Source organism: Phyllopteryx taeniolatus, chromosome 7, assembly GCF_024500385.1.
Source record: "Phyllopteryx taeniolatus isolate TA_2022b chromosome 7, UOR_Ptae_1.2, whole genome shotgun sequence".
NCBI classification, from domain to species: domain Eukaryota; kingdom Metazoa; phylum Chordata; class Actinopteri; order Syngnathiformes; family Syngnathidae; genus Phyllopteryx; species Phyllopteryx taeniolatus.
The window spans coordinates 3,504,189-3,520,386 of NC_084508.1; the positions used below are offsets into that span (position 1 = coordinate 3,504,189).

At 41.2% G+C, this 16,198-nt stretch overlaps 1 long non-coding RNA gene across 2 annotated transcripts; it reads right to left on the bottom strand.

Annotated features, from left to right (window-relative positions):
- Positions 1-223: 223 nt before the first annotated feature.
- Positions 224-9,948, bottom strand: LOC133481434 (uncharacterized). Of its 2 annotated transcripts, none has more exons than XR_009789554.1 (2): positions 9,811-9,948; positions 224-2,181 (listed from the first exon to the last, which is right to left on the bottom strand). It is a non-coding gene; the product is annotated as an uncharacterized LOC133481434 (long non-coding RNA). The 2 variants fall into 2 exon arrangements; XR_009789555.1 differs by lacking the exon at positions 9,811-9,948 and adding an exon at positions 3,237-3,292.
- Between the last annotated feature and the right edge of the window lie 6,250 nt (positions 9,949-16,198).

Below are 16,198 nucleotides of genomic sequence, written 5' to 3' on the forward strand. Positions count from 1 at the left end.
ATTGCTAGCGAGGGGAAGGAAATATAATAAGCACTTTGCCATGAAATTGGACTTTTTTTTAGTATTAAAAAAAAATAAAACAAAGGTTTAAAGACAACCAAATGTGTAATCAATGCAACTTTCCGTGATCAATGACACACGCGTCAACAACTAAAAATAGAATAAAGAAAAAAAACAATCATTTAAATATGACAAATAAACAATACTAACAATGAAAATTCCCAAAAAAAATGGTAAAAAAAGAAACATTTTTATTTAAAAAAAACATTGAATATGGTAAGCAAATAAATACATAAAATAAAAATATTAAACTACAAATCAAAATAATAAATTATATTTATATATCTATATATAGAAAACATACTTCTACTAAAGCAATACAAATACTATGTCAAATATATTTAGTATTTTTATATACTGTGTATAAAGGATGCACTGATACCAGTGCTAATACTGTGCATCTCTACTGTACTCAAGTATGAGTAGTTTTTCTGAACAATATTTGATTAAAGATACATTTTCATCACAATTGCAAGATGTAAAGTCATGCTCATGCTTCTTAACAGCAAGTATTCAAATGTAAGTTAAAAAAAAAATGGCATCAGTGCATCAGTACAGTATAGAAAAATATTGTATAAAATTCATATTCTAATTTGTAACAAATACCATTTGTGAGCTGAAATGTCAAATAATAATCAGAATGGCAAATACAACAACTACAAAGGAGCAAGGTGGAGTACAACGTTCTCGATTTGCTGCACACATTCGACAAGAAGTTCAACTGGAATTCTCAGAACATGGATTACAACAATTCGAAGAAGGAACGCGAAAGGGGAGTCGTGGTCTTTTTTTTTTTTTCCCAGGGTCTTGTGATCTATCCCCCCTCCCCCGCATCTTGGAGGAGCGCTTATCGGGATTAGACGGTCCGGCGTGCGAGGGGCCTTGCAGTTATTAGCACCTTCTTACAGCCGGCACAACAGCAGCAAAAGGCAGCGAGACAGAGCACAGAAGACTTCCAATATGATTTGCTTATAGCTATTAATATGTATGCCTTAAATAGAAGCACACCGCTAAGCAGCTTATGATATTATGAAGAGAATGTTCCCTCAGGGGCATAATGTGGCAGCGGTGACAGCGAGGAGAGATTCCTATTTAGCCAGATGGGCTGTACTTACGTCGAGCATCCTCACCAAAAAGAAAAAAAATGCTTGTAGGAGGGAAGATGGCGGTTTGAGGGGGGGTTGGCGCGGGGGGGGGGGGGGGGGTCGTCTTCGATAAGCGCTCGTGCGGTCCGTGAATGAAAGACAAGCATGAAAGTGAGCTTTAGCCTCTTTTGCCAGATTTTCCCCGGCAAACGGAGAGGCAGATAGGGCAGGCGCCGTCGCTCGGCCCGCCTGATTAAGCCACTGTTCCCGCAAGAAGCCAGACACGGCCCAGACATTGTCCAAGCTTGTCCAGGTGGGGGACCTGTCAGCGCAAAACACCTAGCTTAAGCCACTGCGCGCCGCTCCCAGCGAAAAGATTAGGACCCGCGAAGACATCTTCGCTGCTTTCCCCCCCCCCCCCCTCTCTTGCTCTCTTTTCTTCTATGAATGCTTAATTCCAAACAGTTCCTCCTCATTCCTGCCGCCTGCCTGCCATCACTTTTCATTAGCGATAGCACACGCTTGCTTAGCGATCCCATACGCGGCCTGCCAGGTATCCCTCGCAAACTCGTACCCGATGACAAAAGCGGAAATGTCGCTCAGTTTAGCGTCACGCATCCGTTTAACGTCCGTGGTCGCAATCGCAAAACTCTTTCGGATGACTTCACCAGTGGCGGAGCTAGACTTTCATCCTTGGGGTGGCCAAGGCTAATTCAGGGGGTCCACAAACTATGACAATGAATTTGTTTCTCGACCAAAGAATTGCAATTTGCGTCTCTAAATGTTGCAATGTACATACGAAGCACACAGAAGATGAGGTTTGTGTGCATCAATTAAAGTTCATTAACAATGTTCACAACACAATGTACACACAAACACACCTGCAACAATTGTTTAATCGTCATAGTAACCCGCTCACACACACACACACACAATTCACTCACACTCTCTTTGACCACCTTACCGTTGCCTGACTTGCTTCTCTTTAAAAAGAAGTCGAATATCTTGTCCCCATCTTTTCATTTCTCAACGGACCCTATGAAAAAACAAAATTGGCCACTTTTGTAACTCTTAGCAAAACACTTACAATTGCACAATGCTATCAAATCCCCACTTCAAGCCTAAAAGATGTGCAGGGGAAATAGACCACTGCCGACGTAAGTTTCATATTCAAACTTTCAGCTACTCGGTGGTTCCCAACTGGTTTTGCCTCAGGAGCCAAAATTGAACTTAGTCATTAAGTCGCAAGCCACATTTTGGACATTCTTGAGCAACTCCGATTGAATTCTCACAAAAATAGCCCAGTAATACAAAAGCCTTTATGCACCGTTGAAAACATGAAAAGAGTTGATATATATGAAACGTGATCAAACATGACAAATATGAAATATGAAATAAAAAGGCAACACTTTTGATGAATAAAAAGGCAGACTTCTTGAATCAAATAAAATAAAGGAGACAAAATACTGAAATAAAAAGGCAGAATTCACTTGAATTACAGATCGGCTACAGCTATTTTAAATCAGCTAAACTTTCAGAAACCAAACTCAGAAATCTAAAGGCAGAATTGACTTGAATGACAGCATTTGTTCTTTTTAAACAAGTTCCGTTAACAGCACTTTTGTGACGCCCTCAACTCTTTGCTCAACTTTTCTTTGAAAGCACTCCGCGTGTTTGTCGTAGTACATTTACGCAAGGAACAAGATGCTGCAACAGCAACACTTTTCACACTGTCACTTTTAAACATTTCGAGACGTAACGTGAAGGATATCTATAGGTTGTATTTCCTTGAAGGCAAACAGAGCACGAAACAGCTCGCTGGCCGATTGCCCTCTAAAAATCATTGGAGGAACACGTCAAACGAAGCAGCAAGCCGAGTTAAATGTACACAAATGTTCACGTGGAGACGCCACGAGATGTGCCCGTGTTTGTGTGTGCCAGCGGGCGACAGAGACTGGCACACTGCGTGACACAACTTTTCGTTTTTACCGCCATGAGATGTAACTTCATGCTAACTTGAGCTTGCTAGCAAAACCAGCTCCTATCGCAACACAAAAGTGACTCCATTTGGACAACCGCCGTCAAATTTACTTTAGAATGACGTCGTAGATTGGCTCTGGAGCAAATCCTATTCTTCTTCTTCTCCTAATAAATGTGGACTACAAGTCTTTGTGGTACATAGCGCCAACTACTGTACAGGAGGGACTTAGCAGTCAAAAGGCGTCACTGATTTCAAAATGCAAACTGCTCCTTTCGACTTGACGTGCGGTGCCGTGTTAAGTCAATCATGTGGGGGGGGTCCAATCAGATTTCAGGGGGGGTCCAGTGCTACCCCGGCCTCCCCTCTGGCTCCGCCCCTGGACTTCACCTTTGAAGGATCCCTACAAATGGCCAAAAATAACCCGAAAATGGCGGACTTTCTGTGTGTTTTTAAGCATGACTTCTTGAGGCTTTTTTGTGGCTCTACTCATGATAGTCGTGTCTACCGAATTCCACGTTGCCAAGCGAGACGAGCTTCAGGCCGGATTTTCAAAAAAAAAATATGCCTGGAAATGACCTTGTTTCAAACCAAAATGGCTGACTTCCTGTGTCTTTTCAGGCATGGCTTCTGAGACTTTTTTGTGGGTCTACCCGTGATAGACATCCCAACCAAGGTTCACGTTGCCAAGTGAAATTGGCTTTGGGGTCTGAATTTTCCCAATGTTGCCGTTACGGGAGTTTCCTTTTTTGAACGGCGAGTCATCAAATTTCACTGCCATGCTCCACCCACGCGCAATGACAAAAACTCAAATGTTTCTCAATTTAGCGTCACACGTCTGTTTAGTATGCAGAGTTCAAATTTGCGAGCAATTGGACAAAATCTCCAGTGCACCTTAAAATGACCTTAAAATGGTCAATTCCAACCAAAATGGCCGCCTCCCTGTGTCTTTTCAGACATGGCTTCTTGAGAATTTATTGTTCGTTTTCCCATGCGTTTGCCATTTCCTGCCAAAAGCTTGGCAAATGCTGCAAACGCAATTCCAACATTTCACATTTATTTATTTATGATGTCAAAATAAATTGCGGCATGTAAAATATAAGACGAAAAAAATATCGATGCAAAAACACACAAATATTAGAAGAAAAATGTTTAAAAATACAAAATAGGACACAATTGCCAAGATTAGATTTACAAAAAATATTAGTTATTAGATGATGAAGACAAAAATATTTGATGAACAATATGGAAATATTTGAAAACATGAAAATAATGGGGGAAAATATATCATGCAAAAATAACAACAGATTGGATGAAAAATACAAAAGTATTAGATGAAAAAAACAGAAGTACAGCCCAAAAATTTAAAAAAGATTAAGAAAAAAAATGTAAACAATATTAAATGACCAATGCACAAATAAAAGAGAAATACCAAAATATTATACATATTACAAAAACTAAAGATTTTACAGGGAATGAAAAATACTAGAAATATTAACAAAAAAATACACAATTATTACACACAGCTGTTAAATGGAAAATATGAAATTATTAGATGAAAAAAATTAGTCATAAAAAAGAAGGGAAAAAAAATAAGTCAGCCTTGGCCATTTTGTCAAGTGTTTTTTCTCATTTGCAACTGTCGGAAGTAGCGTCCAGAGTGGCGCCACATCGCCCACGTGGCCAATTTCCCTCCCGCAGAAACTTTTGGCAAATGCTACAAACAGAATTACATCTCGAGCGAAACGTTTCATGTCAGACATCCACATAAATTGCGCAACAGGCGGGCGTAGCGTGACCCCCGAAGTCGCGGCACAATACCATTTGGCCAAGGGTGCCCCCGTGGGTCAATTCGAGGCGTTACGGCACGGAATAACGCAAACGCGGCGATTTGCGCACGGACGGCCGTCTGGCCGTGACCCGCGTGTTTACCCACCCAATTATCCTCCCGCCTGCCAGATGAAAGCGGCGGCGCGGCGAGCGGCGGGGAGGGAGTCAAAGAGTTCCATTGGCGAGAGGCGGGGAGGCATTATGAGCATATTTATCCCAAATTGGGAACTAATGAAGAAAGATTAAAGCCCTGCGCCGCAAATGGACAAGCAGTGCCTCGCTGACAAAGATTCGGGGGACTATTACGCCAGGTGCGCGAGTGGAGAAAAAAAAAAAAAAAAAAGAAAAAAAAAAGCCTCTCCAGCGTGCGTTGCGCATTTGACGAGACAAGAGGTGAAGCGCTTTGAATGAGGCCCAAAAGAGGCTTTTACGCCGCAAATTTGCCAGCGCCATTATTGTGCGGGCGGGGCCAACCTGCTGGGTCGCGACCTTCACTTGAATGTACAACATGTCAGTGAGTGAGTGAGTTCCCATAAAAGCCCCGCAAAGCCTGAACCATTAAATAAGTGACAGAGAATTCCGAACTGGGGCCTTTATTGGTCATTCTGTAAAAGCTCAACTCAAAAAAAATAATAATAATAATAATTAAATGTTGATTTTTAATTGGTATCTTGAGCCATGGCATATTTGTGGCTAGCATTCGCAAATTTGCAGATTTTTGCGTTTGTGCTCAGGCCAAAGACATTTCTGATTGAGAACATTGCTTTGGCGCTTTCATTTGGCCCAATGAACTATGTTGAAGTGAGGGGAGGAACTTCATTGAGTCAGGCCAAAACTTTTTGTCTAAATAGACAAAAAGTGGATACAAGACGATAATATAAAACACGATACGTTAAGATTCACTCCCTGTACTATACGATTAGAGTCCGTCCAATTACGATACAATTCCCTGCAATTATTTTGGCATACAATATTATATGATTTATGATACACTCCAATTAAGATGCCATCCATTGAACCAAAACAACAATGAAATGTGATTCACTCCAATTGCTGAACAATACGATGCAATTAATTAGGATTAATTCTATAGGATTCTATACTTTTGCTCCAATGATGACGTAATACGATTGCGCCAATTCCAATACGATACAACAAGGTAAATTATGATGCGATTAAGATACGATATGCAACGCTCCTATTCCAATACGATTCACTCCAACTGCGATTTCATATGACACGATTCAATCCAATAACGATATGATACTATACGGTACACTCTTATTACAATATAATTCACTCTAATTATGATATGAGAGTATACTATGCAACTTAGTTACATTATTATGTGACAAAGTTTACTCCAATTACAATACGGTACAATGTAATGCACTTGAATTACGATATAGTACAATGCGACACATTACGATATTCTCCAAGTAGACGTGGTATGATACACTCCAATTCCGAGATGTTTTTCGATTTACTCAAATTCCGATGTGAAGTTAAAGTTAAATACATGTATCTCATTTATTCATACAAATATGATGGGATATGATATATGTAAACACGAATGAAATTAATGAACATCGAATATTGGCAGCTTTGTTGGCTCCGTGGTGACATCTTGTGTTTAAAAAAAGACGCTACAGTTAAAGAGATACATTCACCCCAATCACGATGCGATGCGAAATGATTGCCTCCAATTAGGATAAGACAATTCAGTTTGAATACGATGTGATCCAATTCATTGAAATTACAATACGATTCACTTAAAATACCTTCTGCTCAACAACAAAAAGTTCAGATTTTATTTTTAAACTAAGAGTTCGGCTAACCTCGGCACTGGCTTTTAGTCGTCAGAAAAACAGAGTGGCTATAAAAAGTCTACACACCCCTGTTCAAATGGCAGGTTTTTGTGACATGAAAAAAAATCATTTCAAATCAGTTCAAAACTTTTCCCACTATTAATGTGACCTATAACCTGTACAACTAAATTGAAAAATATATATATTTTCGAGAGGGGAAGTAAAAATAGCTGAAATAACAGAGTTGCATAATGTGCACACCCTCTTATAGTTGGGATATGAGCTGTGTTCAGAATGAACTGATAACATTCAAACTCATTTGAAACGGGAGTCATCGCACACCATTCACTATTTAAAGTGCCTCTAATTAACGCAAAATCAACTTCAGCTGTTCTAGCAGGCTTTTACTGACTTTTTTTTTGTGTGCCTTCAAGCAGAAGCCTGAAGGTTCTGTGCTCACGCTGACTTCAATCAGGTCTCATTTTTTTTTTACATCCCCAAAACTTTGCTGAGGAGACTTCTTATCTCCTCTATAAATATTCAAGAAAAGTACAGATAAATGAAAAAGCTACTAAAGTACAATAAAAAACAAACAAACATGTACTTCATTATTTCCCACCACAAACAGAAAATGTTTTTCCACATGCTTAAACATTATAGCATATGGTCACGGGCACTGTAACTGTAAGAGAAGAACATAGGACACATGGCGATATCAGGGAATACTTTCCCCTCGCACCTTTCCGCATGAGAGGTTACGGAACGCGTGTCGTACAGTACAGCCTCCCATCATCAGCGCCTAAGCTGCGGGAATACAAACAAGCGCCTGGCGGAATTCCTCTCACAAGTTATTGGGCAGCTAAGAGGGCGGGAAATCCTCAACCGCAATATTCTTCACCCTGGTAAATCTCAAACGCTGAATAACACAAGCCAAGCAATTTAAGCGGGAAGGTCATAGCAAAGTAAAAGCAGGGGAAGGGGGGAAGGGGGGTTTTGCGAGAAAAAGAAATACAAAATAAATAAAAAGTGCTTTTCCTGAGAGAGATGAGATATGACGGGAGATGACTTGACGGCAGGTCCACAAAAAGTAATGAATATCACCCGTGCCGCGTACCGCGACTTTGAGGAAACTGTCAGGCCGATAAAAATTATATTTCAGACGGATGATAACTTTAAAAAAAAAAAAAAAAAGAAAGAAACGGGGGAAAAAAAGAGGCACAAAAGCAAGAAAGGACACACGTCTGCCTGATGCTGCCCTTAATCCCGGACGAGGCCTGACAGCCGTCAAACGTCAACAACGCTCAAGCAAACAAACAAAACCATTCCGCCTGGAAAAACATTCTTTTTAAAGGGAACATAGTGTGGAAAACTGACTTTGCGATGTTTGTAAACAAATAGTCGTGTGTCTGGAGTGCCCGGCCACCCGTCAAGTGTGAAATGAAAAGGGAGTTTGCAGTGTGATTTGAACGTTATTTGTTATTGCCGTAGTATGTATCAAACTGGCTGCACAAATCGATGTGTTTAAAAAGGTCGCTGACCCTTTTGGGTTATGTGCTGCAACGGGAAACTGCGACCCTTCCCCGTTGCAGCACATCGCTCGATATGCGGGGGGCGTGAGTCACCAACTGTCATTTTTTTGCGAGGGTCCATCCCAGTCTCACCGTAGCTAAGATTAAAATGATCAAAAGTAATTTGCTTGTTATTATGTGAATGTAATGAATGAAGGTAAGTTGAAGGTAGGATTTGAAATCGGTCAAGTGACTTTCCTTTGTGCGCACACAATGAACTGAGCAGGCGCTGATGTGTTTTGCCTCATGCGACGGAAGAATAACACATCCTTGGCCAAAAATACACCGATGCGTCTCGGCGCAAAGTCTCCACTCCTCGCCCTCGGATAAATCGGCGGCCGTCTGTTGAGTCTGTTGAGGCGCCACAACACTGGGCCGCCATTCAGCCCCGCAACCCGGCAAAGACTTCCGAGGCGCCGAGTTAGCGACGGGAATTAAGGAGCGTTTGCCAATATTGTGGATCAAGAACGGCGGGGAAGAAAAGTGCCATTCTCAACGCTACCTGGCCGGGGGAATAACGGACACAATGGACATCAAACAATCGACCCATTCATGTCGACTTGAGGGACCTTGGAGCGCTCGCAGCAAACACCACGCAAGCCACATGAAAGCGGCCGAATCGCGACTTGTATTAGCCGCGCGGCCCTTTTGTGCCCTACGACGGCGTCGCTCTCGTGAACAGTAAAAAAAAAAAAGTGACAAAGAAAGAAAAAAAAAAAAGTTGCCCTTGCAAAGTTTGCTGTGTGGATGTGCGACTCACAGGGAGGACACCACAAGGGCGAGGCTATCAAGGATAAACGCGACACCACTACTTTTAAAACTCGGGTTCTCTTACTTTCCGGGTCCAAGATAAAGTTACGTGATTTTATGATATTTGATGCAAAGTTTAACAAGGGAAGAAAATTATATTTTAACAGGTGAATATCAAAAATACTTTATTCACGCACACCTTTTATCCTAGAAAACACACCTTTATTTTTTATTTTATTTATTTATTTATTTATTTATTTAATTATTTATTTATTTATTTAATTATTTAATTATTTAATTATTTAATTATTTAATTATTTAATTATTTTATTTTATTTTATTTTATTTTATTTTATTTTATTTTATTTTATTTTATTTTATTTTCTGGTGTGTGTGCAAAGTGTCCGGAAACAAAAGAATAAAAGCATGAAAAAGTCCCACATTGCTCCACTGATGATAAAATAGCCGCTTATTTTCACGCTTTCATTTGCAGCGGGGCTTTGTGATGACCACAGCCCACGATGACGCGCCCCAGGCGGGCCAAAGTGGTCTTTCAACATGCTCCCCAGCGTGAAGACGGGGGGGGGGGGGGGGGAATTGCACAGTTACAGCCGTTGCCCACAGGAGAGCGCCCAAGAGCCCGCCCGGTCCCCACGACACATGGAAACCCAAATGTGAGTGTGAGCGCATACGTGTGTGCGTGGGAGTCATCGAGGTGTGTGCACTCTCACCTGAGTGACATCCTTCCTATTCTTCTCTCTCCAGAGCCCCCGACAGCAGATAAGACTCGTTATCGCCGCCCACGCTGGAGATTTGCCCTCAATCCGGCACGAAGCAGCTCGAAGCGCTCTCCGAAGCCGAAACTCCACAACGGCGCAAATAATACGGCGGCCGGCACGAAGGGCGCTGCCGTGTCACCCGCCAAGTGCCGAGTGGCCAAATTCCTCCTCCCCCCTCGCCGCTTCCGTCACACCACAACCACACAAAGGTCAAGAACGACGCTTAATGTCACCTCGGTGCCGCCCGCCCCTGGAACTCTTGCAAGGTTGACAAAACAAAATAAGCAAAATAATGAGAGAAAAAAAAAAAGTGTTATATTCATGTATGTAGTTAGTTTGATACATTTTTGGGATAGAGACATATGCAGATATGACAAGTAAAAATAATAAACAAACAAATTAAATATTTTGAAAAAAATGTCAACAATTGAATACATTTTTTTTACAATTATTTCATATCAAAATATAATATTAAAATTATACTAAAAAAATCACAAGCTTTTGCATGCCAAGTAAAACATAATAAACAAACAAATAAAAACAAATTCAATATTTGTAAAAAAATGTCAATACTTGAATATATTTTCATTTTTTAACAATTATTTCATATCAAAATATAATATTAAAATTAAATTAAAAAGAATCACAAGCTTTTGCTTTCCCAGTAAAAATAATACAAAAATAAAAGAATCATATCAAAAACAAATGAAAAACAAAAACAAAGCAAAAATAAAAACTCAATAATATCTTTTGTTTTGAAAAAATATATAAATGATTAAATACAATTCTAGGTTATATTTCACAAATATTTTATCTCAAAATATCATTTAAATAAAAAAATAGGGGTATTATACATTTTTGGGGACATCAGAAACACAGAGAACAAACCAAAACTAATAATGTTATGTGTGTTTAGAAAATTATGTTTTTCAATCATATTTCATAAATATTTTATTCCTAACTATAACGTTTAAATTAAAATGTTAATTTTTATGTTTACATTTCAGGGAGCCATCAAAGCGAATATGACAATTAAAAAGCATACAAAAATCAAAAACAAATTCAAAAGAAATATTTAAAAAGGAAACTTGAACTTAATTTTTTAAAAAGAAAGTTTTTTTTTTTAAATAATGTAGATATTCCTTTTTCTTTATTTTTTTCCCAAACGTATTTTCAATTACTTGTATATTTAAAAAATTTCATATTCTGTAAAACAATATCCATCCATCCATTTTCTGTACCGCATATCCTGACTAATTGAAAAAAAAAAAATGCTTGTGTTTTGATGGGATGAAACCAAAGAAATCAGCAGGAAACTAAAAACGACTGAGGAAAAAAAAAATACTATACACGTCTATCGTCTCATGAAGTCTATTTATGACGCCAAAAATAATAATGACCTCTTTTGTGCCTGGGGTTCCATTGTTTTGTTTAATGGCGGAGTTCTCAAGTGGCTACGGGTGACAATAAATTCATTCAAACTAATAATATACTTTGTGGAATCAAAAGGCATTGAAATATGACGCGTGCAATTGAGGCAGCCGTCAGTGATTGCTGAAGTGTGTCACTGCCATCTACTGGAGCAAACAATAAATGACGTCAAGACTTTCAAAGAATGTCTCCAGGAGCGTTCTTTTATAAAATTAAGTAGAAGACCCGTTTTTTAAAATGTATTTATTGAAATATCATGTGAATAAATATTTTTATGCTACTTATATAGTTATTAATGTATAAAATACATTTTAAAATGAAATACAAAGCGTTTTTTTGTTGTTTTTGTGGTGTTTAACATATTAGTGTATGTCTTGTTTATTTTGATTTCTTTTTCTTTTTTGGGTGTTCAAAAGTTAGTATGTATATAATATATATTTTAATTATAAAATTAGATGCAAAGTTTGTCTTCTAAAATAAGTTTTTGTTTTTTTGTCTTTGAAAAAAATTAAAACTTCATTTTATGTAAATCTTTAGTTTAAATACAATAACTTTAATAACATAGTATGTCTGCCTATTAATTGTGTATTTCCCTCATCTAATATTTTTCTGTTTGTCAAACCTTTTCATATTTACATACATTATTTTAATATGACTGTCTAACATTTTTGTCCAATATTTTTGAATTTTTCCATGTAGCTTTTATAAATTTACAAAACTTTTGGTTTATATGTTTTTTGTTTATTTTTCATATAATATTGTGATATTATAATATGGTTGTCCAATAATTTATATTTTTAAAATATTATTTCCTACTATTACTGTCTGCTATTTTGTATAGTTTTTTTCATATTTGACCCCGCCTCTCGCCCGAAGATGGCTGGAATAGGCACCGGCACGCCCGCGACCCTAGTGAGAATTAAGCGGTACAGAAGATGGATGGATGATTTTTTTTCCCAAATTTATTGTATTTTTTCTCCATTGTTAGTTGTTGTTCTATTCATTTTGTTTTATTTTTGTCATAATATTTGTGTTTTATTTCAAATATTTGTGTTTTTCATATTTGTGCATTTTTTTCCCCCAACAGTTTTTTTTTTGTGTGCGTGTGTGCGGTGGGGAACAATCATTTTTATTTTATTTTTTGGTGTTGGAACATTTTTGTTTCCTCATTTTTGTGTATTTTCCATATGGTATATTTATTACATTTTAATTGTTTATTTCGGCCATGTGTTTATGGTGGTAATCTCCTGAACACACTCACAAAGACATCCACAGGGCGAAAATGATGTAAAAAAATATATATATATATATATATATATATAATATATATATATATGAAGTCACAAACTCAAGTGTATCCAAAGCTCAGGGGGCCTCGAAGTGGACCCCTGAGGCCCCCCTTACCCCTGGATGCCTCTCCAAAGAGTTCGTTAGCTGAGACAATTGGGCCACAATCAGCTGTTTTATCTTCATCTGACAGCCACGCGTCACATTACAAATTACGGGCGCGCAAATTGCTTTTCTTGCCACCAGCCGTCGCTGGCAAATTATCTTAATTGTGTCGCGATTACGCCTCACAGCCAGAACTCAAACGTTCCAAAACACACACGCGCGCTCACAAACACACACATATTTTGGCTTCCATGTTCCAGGTGGCTCTTTGGCACTCTCTTGTGGACAATGACCGTAACTGCATTCCCCCCCGCCACCTCCTTCCACATTTGGGGCCAAATAAGAATATTACTCACTAGTGGTCTGCGGCCCGATCCAAATAACGATAATACCGATACTGACATTGGTATTGATATGAACTCAATGGCTGCCAACCATTTTCAAAGCCTGTCTTGTTAGCCCTTTCCGAGCATTTTGACAGATCTGTTAAGGCCCACAGAATATTGTGTTCTGTGACCATATAAGCACCAAACCTACCAAAACGAAGTGTAGACGCTCCTCTTTCACCAGGAAAATAAAAGTTTGTTTCTAGTTTTTTCAGTTCTTGAGTAATTAGTAGTAGAGAATGGGTTGGTTTCACCAAACACCGGTTTCTGACCCAAAAAGCAAACAAAATTAGCTTTTTTTGTGACACCTCAAACAAAAAACAACAAAAGTAAGACTGAGCAAGGACATCGTTTCCAGCCTGCAGTAACGAACCTCACAACACAAACATACACACACAAATTCCTCTCACACAATTGCCAGTTTGCATAGTGCCCCACACGCACACACACACACACACGCCAATCTACATAATGAGAAATAGCCCTAACTGACCTTAATTTAGTCCCAATACTTTTGTCCAATAAGTGACCATCCTACATTTCTATATTCATACTCACTAAACATTTAAACGTATTATTTTATGAACCAGAAAAAGACAATATATCATAACTGTTACTAAACGGACACAAAAAGTGTATGCTGATGTCGAAATCAGTGCCAAGTGTTCTGTGCACACTGTAGTCATCTGTTTCAAATACTCCGGATGTTTTCTGTGTTTTGAGACTAGATGTGTTACTTAAAAAAAACATCTATTTTTAAAATAGTTCTACTCCTCTCACCCACTTGAAAACTTATTAAAAGACACTTTTTAAACTACTCCTTCACACCTGTGCTCACTCTTAAAGTTGTTCATTTGTCTCTCCCAGTTGAACTTGACTGTAAAACAGTCAGACACAAAAAAACTTGACAAATAAACTTTGTATATTTTAACACACCCCTATGAAGAAAGAAACAAATGGATCTAGGTTTCCCTTGCCCGGAAGCGGGTCACCGGGGCCCCCCTCTGGAGCCAAACCTGGAGGTGGGGCTCGAAGGCGAGCGCCTGGTGGCCGGGCCTGCACCCGTGGGGCCCGGCCGGGCACAGCCCGAAAGGGTAACGTGGGTCCCCTTTCCCATGCGTGGGCTCACCACCTGCGGGAGGGGCCATAGGGGTCAGGTGCAGTGCGAGCTGGGCGGTGGCCGAAGGCCCGGGGACCTTGGCGATCCAATCCCTGGCTACAGAAGCTGGCTCTAGGGGTGTGGAATGTCACCTCTCTGGCAGGGAAGGAGCCCGAGCTGGTGTGTGAAGTCGAGAAGTTCCGACTAGATATAGTTGGATTTGCCTCCACACGCAGCTCTGGCTCTGGTACCAGTCCTCTCGAGAGGGGTTGGACTCTCTTCCACTCTGGAGTTGCCCACGGTGAGAGGCGCCGAGTAGGTGTGGGTATACTTATTGCCCCCCGGCTCGGCGCCGGTGGACGAGAGGGTAGCCTCCCTCCGCCTTCGAGTGGAGGGACACGTCCTGACTATTGTTTGTGCCTATGCACCAAACAGCAGTTCAGAGTACCCACCCTTTTGGGAGTACTCGGAGGGGGTGCTGGAGAGCGCTCCCGCTGGGGACTCCATCGTTCTGCTGGGGGACTTCAATGCTCACGTGGGCAATGACAGTGAGACCTGGAAGGGCGTGATTGAGAGGAACGGCACCCCCTGATCAGAACCCGAGCGGTGTTCTGTTATTGGACTTCTGTGCTCATCACGGATCGTCCATAACAAACACCATGTTCAAGCATAAGGGTGTCCACACGTGCACTTGACACCAGGACTCCCTAGGTCGCAGTTCGATGATTTACTTTGTGGTCGTGTCATCGGACTTGCGGCCGCATGTCTTTGACATTCATCTAAAGAGAGGGGCGGAGCTGTCAACTGATTACCACCTGGTGGTGGGTTGGCTCAGACGTTGGGGGAAGATGCCGGTCCGACGTGGCAGGCCCAAACGTATTGAGAGGGTCTGCTGGGAACGTCTGGTAGAATCCCCTGTCAGAAGGAGTTTCAACTCCCACCTCCGACAGAACTTTGCTCACCTTCCGAGGAAGGTGCCTGTCGTGGCGGCAATCCCTGAACTCGTTGGTGGACACCAACGGTGAGGGATGCCGTCAAGCTGAAGAAGGAGTCCTATCGGGCCTTTTTGGCCTGTGGGACTGCTGAGGCAGCTGATGGGTACCAGCTGGCCAAGCGGAATGGAGCTTTGGTGGTCGCTGAAGCAAAAACTCGGGTATGGGAGGAGTTTGGTAAGGCCAAGGAGAAAGACTGGAAATTCTGGTCCACCATCCGGCGTCTCAAGAGGGGGAAGCATTGCACCATCAACACTTTGTATAGTGGGGATGGGGAGCTGCTGAGCTCGACTTGGGACGTTGTGAGCCGGTGGGGAGAATACTTCGAAGACCTCCTCAATTCCACAGATATGAGTCTGGGTTCTCTGAGGCGGGCTCTCCTATCTCTGGGGTTGAGGTCACCCAGGTGGTTAAAAAGCTCCCCGGTGGCAAGGCCCCGGGGTGGATGAGATTCGCCCGGAGTTCCTCACGGCTCTGGACGTTGTGTGCAACATCGCGTGGACATCGGGGACAGTGCCTCTGGATTGGCAGACTGGGGTGGTGGTCCCCCTTTTCAAGAAGGGGGACCGGAGGGTGTGTTCCAGCTACAGTGGGATCACACTCCTCAGCCTCCCTGGTAAGGTCTATTCAAGGGTGCTGGAGAGGAGGGTCCGTCGGGAAGTCGAATCTCAGATTCAGGAGGAGCAGTGTGGTTTTCGTCCTGGCCGTGGAACAGTGGACCAGCTCTACACCCTCGGCAGGGTCCTCGAGGGTGCACGGGAATTCGTCCAACCAGTCTACATGTGTTTTGTGGACTTGGAGAAGGCGTTTGACCGTGTCCCTCGGGGGTTCCTGTGGGGGGTGCTTCGGGAGTATGGGGTGCCGAACCCCCTGATACGGGCTGTTCGGTCCCTGTACGACCGGAGTCAGAGTTTGGTCCGCATATCCGGCAGTAAGTCGGACTCGTTTCCGGTGAGGGTTGGACTCCGCCAAGGCTGCCTTTTGTCACCGAACTTTTATGAAAAGAATTTCAAAGCGCAGCCGAGGCATAGTATTGCATC